Source organism: Mercenaria mercenaria, unplaced genomic scaffold (assembly GCF_021730395.1).
Source record: "Mercenaria mercenaria strain notata unplaced genomic scaffold, MADL_Memer_1 contig_594, whole genome shotgun sequence".
In the NCBI taxonomy this organism is placed as follows: Eukaryota; Metazoa; Mollusca; class Bivalvia; order Venerida; family Veneridae; genus Mercenaria; species Mercenaria mercenaria.
Window position 1 is genome coordinate 62,197 of NW_026463476.1, and position 10,198 is coordinate 72,394.

Consider the following 10,198-nt stretch of genomic DNA (forward strand, 5'->3'; position numbering starts at 1 on the left):
AATTGGTATCAATTGCATATTTGGTAATACGACTGGACACCCAATGTATCCAGAGGTATAGAGAAGGCAACTATGTATATCTTAGATATTTCAGTAGGCAACCTTGGCTTTTCATACTAGCCGCTATGGATATTCTAGGATATTATACAGGAAAATAATTCTGGGTATATATACACGCACTTTCCACTATGGGTTTCTTAGTTATACAAGCTTTCACTCTACGTGTTTTGTGCATACAGAAAGGCCACCTGGCCATACATATAGTCTACTATGAGTGCCCTGGCTATACATACAAGTCACTATGGGTATCATGGGTATACAGAAAGGCCTATCTGGGTATTCTTTGCATACAAACAGGTCATACTGGCTACCCATGTACATACTGTAAGTATTGGTATACTGAATATAGAGACAGACAATTCTTAGTGTTCTGGACATACAAAGGCATGCTTTAGAGACAGATAACTCTTGATATTCTAGATATAGAGGTATGTCATCCTGGCTATACAGTTGTGTATATATAGGCTACTAAGGGTAACTTCGACTTACATACTCACCATTTTTGGTATATTGGGTATATAGACATGGCGTCATGACTATACATTCAGGTCACTTTGGGTGACATTGGTATACAGACCTGTTATCTATGTATCCTAGGTATAGAGCCAGGCCACTCTGTGTAGACTGGATAAACAAACATATGACCGTGGCCATAAATACTAGCCACCATGGATATCTCGGGTTTACATAATTACATAATTATAAACCCTTTTGGGTCAAAAACCTGATAAGATTCTTCAACGGTTCAGGACAGATATACGTGTACTAAATGAACGTTTTAAATGCATTATTTGATACATTTTAATTGATATTCATGAGCTGAAAAACTTTAAAATAATATTTATGAAGAACATTGTTCCAAAATCAAACATTTTACTATCTCAAAGGCTTATATGTGAGATATGTAAAAATTGTCAGATTTGTTTGATATTTGTTTTTTAATAATTTATATACCCCTCCCAGTTTTTGACAGTATTTACTCTTGCAAACAATAAATAATTCTACAAACTGATATATGTGTGTATAAAGTAAATTAAATGTTTCAAACGTAATTCTGCTTATTTTTGTCCATTCTTAAACACAAATAGTGAACATTGGACATTTGTATTATTTGAAAATGGCATTTTTAACGAATTATCTGCCCATCTTTTAAGTTTTCAAGAATATTCATTAGTATGCAAATGAGAAAATTGTACCGAGTGTTTGTAAATAAATGTACAAAGCATCGGGTAATTTTGATACCAATTGATGTTATTTTACACCGATAAATGACCAAGGTACAAGGTATTTTATGTGACACACATAAACATATTTACCAAATGATCTTTGACCTCATTTATTTTACTAAAAAGCATCTCTCAAGGTCGTCTTTCTTGTGACACCTAGTAGATAACGTTTAACATGGTAGTCGTCCATCTTCAGAGAATGCCTAAGCAAGTCACAATTTTTAAAACTCTAGGCATGCTTCAATACGTTCGTTCAAATTACATAAGATTTTGCTTATTTTTCATTTTGGGGTAATATTTTTCTAACATTGAATTGTGATAATAAAAAGAAACAGAATGAAATTCAAATTGCCAAAACAAGGACAGCGACGCTTGCGGGCAACTGTTATTACTCGGAATTAGGATAACGTATTTTCGGATATAAACGTTTAAGCATACTTTCTTCTGATATGCTTAAGGTTTTTCTGGCGTTAAACTTTCATTTTTTAGTTGAATATTGAAATGTTATGCGATAATCGCTTTCTGTAGCACGATGGAATATCCTGGTGACTTCTGTCAGCAGATAAAACTAAGATGAATTTATTGCTACTGAAACTATAGCTTCAAATATAAAGAATTGTAATGTTGTAGAACTCTTTTGGTATGCAGTGAAAATTGTTTGGAAAAATGTTGAAAACTTCTTCCAGACTTAGTCATTGAAACATTCAACTTTATTTTATTTATCCAAGTGTTAGGAAACACTGGATGGATTAGGTAGCCTAGAAAACCTGACAGATTTTTACTTTCTATAGACTCTACGCATGGCCATGATGTATCAGTATTGAGCATTTGCCATTACTATAATGAATGACGAAGACGATTAAGTACATTTATTTTTTTTTTGGTTGGGTTTAATGTCGCACCGACACAATTATAGGTCATACGACAACTTTCTAGCTTTGATGGTGGGGGTGCCCCTCCGTGCATTATTTAATCACGGGCGGGCACATGGGAAGAACCACTAATCTTCCGTTAACCAGCTGAATGGCTTCCTCACAAGAACAATCCGAGTGAGGCTTGAACCCACATCGATGAGGGCAAGTCATTTGAAGTCTTGGACCTTAACCACGACAATGAAATGCAACATATTTTGTTTGTGTAAGATGAGTTTCTCTTTCAATAAGTACATGTTTGCCTAATTCTCTTGATTGTTTTTAAAAATCTGTTTTATAACAATCTGATTCATTACTTGTTTTATATCTAATTCAATAAAGCAAGTATAGAAGAAAGGAATACATATGCAACTTAAGCAAGTTAAGCAGCACACATGAAAATGAGATGATTTCAATAAATGAAAAAGAAAGAAAGAAAAAAAAACACCCTACCTACCCTCCTAGGGGCAATGTTCCCTGAACCATACATATTTTTTTTGGCCTGTTCTACATCTAGAATAGAGAGTTTTAAACGAATGTACACAATAGTTTGCCTTTTGAAAATGCCATATTTAGCTTTTCATTAGATTCTGAACCCTGCTTCTATGCTGGCTGTAGTTTATTAGGTCAATTAGAAGTTGTTTCCCGTAAATCTTATTGGTTTGTTATTACCTCTTCATTTAGAAATATTTCAATTTAATTGTAAACATTAAAAGAAATTGTTCCAATTCACGTGTTTTGGCCAAAGACGCAAGTTTCAATCTGCTGACTTAACTCTTAGACACAGTTACGGTCAAAACCCTTGAACAGTTCAGAAAATACATTTTTATACTCACAATATAACTGCTGTATTGGAAACATGAGAACAGAACACCTATGCGTCAGAGTCGAAAGTTGGCTACGTGGTGTAATTGCATCAAGCTTTCTCGATCATGTTTACATCATAAGGTTAGTTAGCGAATCAAGAAGAAATAAACAAGATACTAGTTAAATGTACGTTATTCTACATGTCATTTCATCAATGAGACGCCCTCCACTCCTTAGTTCTATGTAAATTAGGATGGAAGACAAATGTTAATGTGAACAGATTAAAATCAATTATTACTGAAACAGTTGCAGTAATGGTCTTTCATTTGTTTCCCAATGTTTCTTCTATTAACCATAATGAATCTATGTCCTAAAATTTATGCCTATTGTATGTATATACAATATGAATCAATTTTCACGAAGCTCTGAGTGAAAAATGGCAACACACCACAAATTGCACATATAATTAATATATTAGTAAAATACCTGTAGGCCTCCGACTACCGTGTAATTTCTTTGACACACAAGCTAGCACTTAAACTATTCCAAATGAATACAAAGTATTCGATGAATAAACATTTACATTGAAGGTATTAATGATTTATTTCACTCTAAATCCATAAGGTCGTATGTTGAAATGGACTTCTGTTCGATTCGTAAACACACTATGCAAACATCATGTGAAGGGAAAGCATACTTGCAAATAATTGTACAGCATCTCTCATATTGCAGTTACAGTTATCTGATCTTTTTTATATTTTACTCTTTATCTTACGTGTTGTACCATTTGCATCACAGTATTCAAAATGACGCGTATAATGAAATACTTAAATAACGTGTTTTTGATAGTTGGGATTATCTTCTTTTTTCATGGTGAAATATATGGTAAGTTTTATCAACTTTATATCATTACACAACTTCTATGTAAGTTTTCCTAGCATCGCTTGGACAAACTATTTCGTCAAACTTACGTGAGACGACTCATTTTTTTTTTAATTTGATAAATGAAATTAAGATAAATAAAATTTAAATGAAATATGTCTTTTTCATTGAAGGTTTATGATCATAATTATTTCGTAAAAGAAAAACAATTTTTTTGTTTGTTTTCATATGCTTTCCAACTAAATATACTTGAAAATGTGAACAATTTCTTCAAAGAATTTAGGTCTGTAAACATGCATTAACATGTTTGTGTGTAAAAACAGTATATACCGAATACATGTAGCTAAGCATAAAATAAATATGTTCTGAACTAGTAGTTGTTACAGATCGTATTTATCTGTGAATGCAGCTCTAAAGCACAGTTTATACATATATTCAAGTTACATTCATTCAATGGTAATTATCATAACAATGTTTGACAGCGAGTCTATTTTAGCTGTGACCTGCAGATTTTTAATTGCTTTATCTTAAACTAAAAAATATTATAATAATAAAATAAAAATAAAACGTTTCTTTGATCTGGGTTCATTATAGGTCGACTAATTTTCATAATGTTCGCCCCAAGGCTCCGCCAATCTGGACATGCTTCCTGCGTGCCTGTTTTGCAAAACCAGAAAATTGGCAAACTTCATCGCCATTACAAAGTGACTTAGGACTTCTGATTTTGTTTGGACTGTAGTCTTGTTAACAAGAAAAAGCAAATGACACAATTTGTAATAATTGTGAAAAATCTTTGCACTAGGGTTGTTAAATACAGACCCGGAAAAGTGCTGTCATTTCTTTATTCGTCATGAAAAAAGCTGTTATAAAAGAATCGTTTAATTGATATATCCAAATATTAATTCATATGAACAAATTAATCAGTTTTTATGTTACGTCCTTTGTCCCAGTTTAGTCTCTTTTCCAATATTGCATTGCTTTGACATTAGCTGCCACTCGCTTGTTTCTAAGCTACGTTTTCTTAAATCAGATGCAAACCTAACACTAATTATGAATGTTCAAATCTTCTTTTAAAAAGTAAATCAGTGTTATGATTTCAACTGTTTTTAGTCTCTAAAAGTCTACAAGGATGACAAAAAATATTGAATAATTGAATAAGCACACGTAACGTTAAAAGTATAATCTTCTGATTTTATCAATGAGAATAAATCTTGCTTTGTTGGACTGGAATGGAACTATTTACAGCATAGGACAATGCCATTTCAAAAGAGATCCCATATAACAGGGAGAAAAGTATAACTTACTTGTTTCCAAAGAATATATTTACAAAACCTTGATTACCAACTTTTGCAACTGAGCACAGAAATTATTTTGCATTCTCTGTCTTCGTTTTGAAAGATCGTAACCTACAGTCAGTTAACCTATGTTTCCAATGATTATTTAAGCTAAAAAAACATAGCTCCTTCTAAAATAGATTTTCTGTCTGCCTCCGTAGAAAATGTTGTCGGTTTAAGTTCAATACAGTAGCATGAACAAGTAGAAAAGCAAATATTTTTTATCTGTTCAAAGTGTAAGAGTGATTAAACATTAAATAATGAAGTTAGAACTCTTGCAGAAAGTAAATTATATTTTTGAATGCGTAAAACCAACAGAAATAGTATCAATAATTTAAAAGACAAAAAAGTTAAACTCAGTAGCATGAAAAGTATGAAACCAAGTACATTTTATTAGAGCAAAGTTTCAGCGTGATGAAACATTTAAAAGTAAATTGCTTTTAAGTTAGCAAATTTTGTAAAATCAACAGAATTCAGAAATAGCATTACCAGTTAAAGGCAGAAAAGTGTGGTCACGTTACGTCCTGTACGGTAGCATGAACAATAAGAAAACCAGGAACAGTGTATTTTTGAAAAGTTTTAGGGTGATCGGAAACTGAATAATGATATTGAGATGCTAGAGTAAGTAATGTTTTGCGAATGCGTAAATTCAACAGATATAGTATTACGAGTATAAGTAAACAAATGAAAAATGTGTCCAGGTTCTACACAATAGCACGAGCATGTAGTAAATCAAGTATACTTAGTCTATATTCGTGCAAAGTTGCAGGGTGATCATGCATTGGATAGTGAGAATAGAGCTGTTTGAATAACTCGGATTTGTTTACGAAGGTCTAGGTTCAACAGATATAATATTACAATCAATGATTTAGAATGAAAACAAAGAATTAATTTTGTATTCAGATCACGTTCTACACGGTTGTAATTATAAATCTTAGCACAGATTGTTTTTTAAAAAGTTTTAGAATGATCAGATAGAAAATTTAAAAGTCAGAGCTTTTGGAGTAAGTCCGATTTTATGTTGGGTGTGCCAACTTAACTGGATGAGTATTAGCAGTTAGAAAAGACAAAAAGAAGTATTTATATCCAGGTACGGCAAGTAAGTACTTTAGATACTCTATAAGGGTGCAAAGTTGCAAGGTGAAAAGATTAAAAAGTAAAGTTACATTGGAATAAGTCAGATGTGTGTGCAAATGCTGTTTAACAAAACTAGTATTGCAAGTTATACATGTAGGTAAAACATTATAAACTGTTTGTATTCAGGTTAATTGTAATACAAAAGCATTTGCACGTAGGAAACCAAGTACACTTTATTTATGTAAGTTTTGAGAGTGATTTGACATTGAATGCTTAAGTTAGAGCCGATGAAATCAGTCAATTCATTTTTGGAAAATCCCAATGCAACTTCTAACAAATCAGGACTAAGGTATAATATACGTTAGATTTAATTAGATGGCTAGGTAGGCCACTGATTGCTTCATTGTTTTCATGATTAAAGATAATAGCCTTATAAATGTGAAAACAAGCTGGCGTAGACTTAAAATCTGGTAAATGAGCGAAAATCTTACTATTGAAATTGTGCAAGGCATTACATTGATTTTGGTCTGAGCATAACGAAAAGATTTGTAAAAGAAGAGAACTTTTGCCCAAAATGCGGCAAACTAAGACCATTCACACGAGTCACTTTTTTATTTTGCGACTGTAAGACATGAGAGACTGAAAAAAATGTTTTCCATGCAAAATAAACACAAGGCACTGGCAATCCGGAAACTAGTGGAATTGTCATTGCTTAATGCATATTTCCATAATTTACAACATCTTATTTGTAAAAAAACAAAAATCAGCATGGGACACTATTGCGACTGCACAAACCGAATACGACCTTGTCATTGGCATTCGAAAAGACAAGCCAGAAATTGCATCTATTACTAAACATAAGCAGAAATCTTTTCACAATTCACCAATTAAACCAACACTGCCATCACTAGTAAAAATGTACCAAGTATCAAATTACGTTGTCGTCAAAGTCTTAAGTACGTCAGCCTTAGTATACGTAACCGAAACAAAACATTGACTTTAAAACTAATAGATCTGGAAAGGGATCAGATGGTCCGATGCAAACCCATAACTGGTTTGCCCTCGATCTGAACCGGTTTACCGGGGATGGGTGGGACGAGAACGACGACGATCCGCCGTAATTTTTCCTCCAAGCTTAACTACTACAAAGCAGATGAGGATCAAAGTATCCTACCTACCGCGGCAATGCAGCACAAAGTTATGTTTAAAATTATTGATTGCTAATTTATCTATTGCTGGTAAGTCTATGTCAACCATGCAAGAGTGTAATTTTATTTAAGTCCAATTACCTTTCTTTAAAAGAGCACTACTGCTTTCGGGGTTGAACCTTGTTTTTAGCTCACCGAGCAATGCTCAGGTGAGTTTATCTGATCGCTCGATGTCCGGCGTCCGTCGTCTGTCTGTCGTCTGTCGTCCGTCAACATTTAGCTTGTGTATGCTATAGAGGAAGTTTGGTCAGAATGATTACCTTGATGAAATCTAGGACGAGTTTGAAAATGGATTATCTGGGGTCAAAAACTAGGTCACTAGGTCAAATCAAAGAAAAACATTGTGTATGCGATAGAGGCTGTATTTTTCAACTGATCTTCATGGAATTTGGTCAGAATGATTACTTTGATAAAATCTAGGCCAAGTTTGAAAAAGGGTCATCTGGGGTCAAAACTAGGTCACTAGGTCAAATCAAAGAAAAACCTTGTGTATGCGATAGAAGCTGTATTTTTCAATTGAGGTTCATGAATTTTGATCAGAATGATTACCTTGATGAAATCTAGGTCAAGTTCGAAAAAGGGTCATCTGGGGTCAAAACCTAGGTCACTAGGTCAAATCAAAGAAAAACCTTGCATATGCGATAGAGGCTGTATTTTTCAATTGATCTTCATAAAGTTTTGTCAGAATGATTACCTTGATGAAATCTAGGCTGAATTCGAAAATGGATCATCTGGGATCAGAAACTAGGTCACTAAGTTAAATCAAGTAAAAACCTTGTGTATGCAATAGATGCTGTATTTTTCAATTGATCTTCAAGAAATTTAGTCAGAATGATTGCCTTGATGAAATCTAGGCCAGTTACGAATATGGGTCATCTGAGGTCAAAAACTAGGACACAAGGTCAAATCAAAGAAAAACCTTGTGTATGCAATAGGGGCTGCATTTTATACCGGATCTTCATGAAATTTGATCAGAATGTTTGTCTGGATGAAATCTAGGTTGGATTTGAATATGGGTCATCTGGGGTCAAAAACTAGGTCACCCGGTCAAATTAAAGAAAAACCTTGTGTACGCAAATGGGGCTGCATTTTACACTGGATATACATACAATTTAGTCAGAATGATTGCCTTAATGAAATCTAGGTCAAGTTAGAATATGGGTCATCTGTGGTTAAAAATTAGGTCACTAGGTCAAATAAAAGAAACCCTTGTGTATGCGATAGAGACTGTATTTTTCAATTGATCTTCATGAAATTTGGTCAGAATGATAGCCTTGATGAAATTAAGGTCAATTTTGAATACGGGTGATCTGGGATCAAAAACTACGTCGCTAAGACAAATCAAAGAAAAAGGTTTTGTATGCGATAGAGGCTGTATTCATGAAATTTAGTCAGAATGATTGCCTTGATCAAATCTAGGCCAAGTTTGAATGTAGGGTACCTTGGCTTAAAAACTAGGTCATTATGTTAAATTGAAGAAAATACTTGTTTACACTTCAAGAGACTACATTTTTGGTCCAATCTTAATGAAAATTTGTCAGAACATTTGTTTCGATGAAATCACTATGTCAAACATGTTAACACTGTTATGGTGTGTTTAGGTGAGCGACCTAGGGCCATCTTGGCCCTCTTGTTTTTACTTAGTATATTTAGTAAAATCTTACTGTGCAAATTGATGAAGAAATAAATGTTTTGCAAATGGGAAAATAAACAAAGAATTATTTAAAACAGATAAGCTACAAAATAAAAACCACCGTAGAAGAATAGCGATATTTTACATACAGGTATATTTTTAGCTCACCTGAGCAATGCTCAGGTGAGTTTTTCTGATCGCTTGATGTCCGGCGTCTGTCGTCTGTCTGTCGTCTGTCGTCCGTCAACATTTAGATTGTGTATGCGATAGAGGCTGTATTGTTCAACTGATCTTCATGGAATTTGGTCAGAATGATTAGGTTGATGAAATCTAGGACGAGTTCGAAAATGGGTCATCTGGGGTCATAAACTAGGTCACTAGGTCAAATTAAGGAAAAACCTTGTGTATGCGATAGAGGCTGTATTTTTCAACTGATCTTCATTAATGTTGGTCAGAATGATTATCTTGATGAAATCTAGACCGAGTTCGAAAATGAATCATCTGGAATCAAAAACTAGGTCACTAGGTCAAATCAAAGGAAAACCTTGTGTATGCGATGGGGGCTGCATTTTTCAATTGATCTTCATGAATTTTGGTCTGAATGATTATCTTTATAAAATCTAGGCTGCTTTTGAAAAAGGGTCATCTTGGTTCAAAAACTAGGTCACTAGGTCAAATCAAAGAAAAACCTTGTGTATGCGATAGAGACATAATTTTTAATTGATCTTCATGAAAATTGGTCAGAATGATTACCTTGATGAAATCTAGGCCGAGTTCGAAAATGGGTCATCTTGGTTCAAAAACTAGGTCACTAGGTCAAATCAAGTAAAAACCTTGTGTATATAGAGGCTGTATTTTTCAATTGATCTTCATGCATTTTGGTCAAAATGATAATCTTGATAAAATCTAGGTCACGTTCGAAAATGGGTCATCTGGAATTAAAAACTAGGTCAATAGGTCAAATCAAAGAAAAACCTTGTGTATACGCTAGAGGCTGTATTTTTCAACTGATCTTCATGAATTATGGGCAGAATAATTGCCATGTCGAAATTTAGGAAAA

General features: G+C 33.6%; 1 protein-coding gene across 3 annotated transcripts in view; it reads right to left on the reverse strand.

The window, feature by feature from the left end:
- LOC128554653 (uncharacterized) overlaps positions 1-3,870 on the reverse strand; it is a 58,440-nt gene extending 54,570 nt beyond the window's left edge. The window contains exon 1 of one of the 3 annotated variants that reach the window (XM_053535947.1): positions 3,491-3,870. The gene's annotated coding sequence lies outside the window, so the exon portion shown is untranslated. Of the gene's footprint in view, positions 1-3,033; positions 3,167-3,490 lie in introns of those variants that run through there. The other 2 variants (XM_053535948.1, XM_053535949.1) reach the window with 2 other exon arrangements.
- Positions 3,871-10,198: the final 6,328 nt, after the last annotated feature.